Source organism: Pseudophryne corroboree, chromosome 1 (assembly GCF_028390025.1).
Source record: "Pseudophryne corroboree isolate aPseCor3 chromosome 1, aPseCor3.hap2, whole genome shotgun sequence".
Taxonomy (NCBI): Eukaryota; Metazoa; Chordata; class Amphibia; order Anura; family Myobatrachidae; genus Pseudophryne; species Pseudophryne corroboree.
Window position 1 is genome coordinate 1118402867 of NC_086444.1, and position 1200 is coordinate 1118404066.

The following is a 1200-nucleotide window of genomic DNA, read 5'->3' on the forward strand; positions in this document are numbered from 1 at the left end:
GTATACGAACAATATATTGGTCGTCGGCTGTGCAGCAGGGTCTGTGAACGACAGAGTTCACAGACGTATCGCTCGTACACACTCGCTGACGAACCCGCAATGTACACACCTTCAGGTTTGCAAGGCTATATCTGAACGACACACAATTTCTAGAACAAAGTCCCCTGGAAGAATAAAAAAAAATACAAATTACAAAAATATGTTTCTCTAACGTCCTAAGTGGATGCTGGGGACTCCGTCAGGACCATGGGGAATAGCGGCTCCGCAGGAGACAGGGCACAAAAATAAAGCTTTAGGATCAGGTGGTGTGTACTGGCTCCTCCCCCTATGACCCTCCTCCAAGCCTCAGTTAGGTTTTTGTGCCCGTCCGAGCAGGGTGCAATCTAGGTGGCTCTCTTAAAGAGCTGCTTAGAAAAAGTTTTTTATTTTTTTTATTTTCAGTGAGTCCTGCTGGCAACAGGCTCACTGCATCGAGGGACTTAGGGGAGAGAATTTCAACTCACCTGCGTGCAGGATGGATTGGATTCTTAGGCTACTGGACACCATTAGCTCCAGAGGGAGTCGGAACACAGGTCTCACCCTGGGGTTCGTCCCGGAGCCGCGCCGCCGACCCCCCTTAAAGATGCTGAAGATTGAAGGTCCGGAAACAGGCGGCAGAAGGCTCTTCAGTCTTCATGAAGGTAGCGCACAGCACTGCAGCTGTGCGCCATTGTTGTCACACACTTCACACCAAGCGGTCACGGAGGGTGCAGGGCGCTGCTGGGGGCGCCCTGGGCAGCAATATTTTATTACCTTAAGGCAAAAGAATACATCACATATAGCCATTAAGGCTATATGTATGTATTTAACCCATGCCAATTATCTAAATCCACGGGAGGAAAGCCCGCCGAAATAGGGGGCGGGGCTTATTCTCCTCAGCACACAGCGCCATTTTCCTGCTCAGCTCCGCTGTGAGGAAGGCTCCCAGGACTCTCCCCTGCACTGCACTACAGAAACAGGGTAAAACAGAGAGGGGGGGGCATTTTTTGGCGATATACTGGATATATTTAAGCTGCTATAAGGAACAACACTTATATAAGGTTGTTCCCATATATATTATAGCGCTTGGGTGTGTGCTGGCAAACTCTCCCTCTGTCTCCCCAAAGGGCTAGTGGGGTCCTGTCTTCGATAAGAGCATTCCCTGTGTGTCTGCTGTGTGTC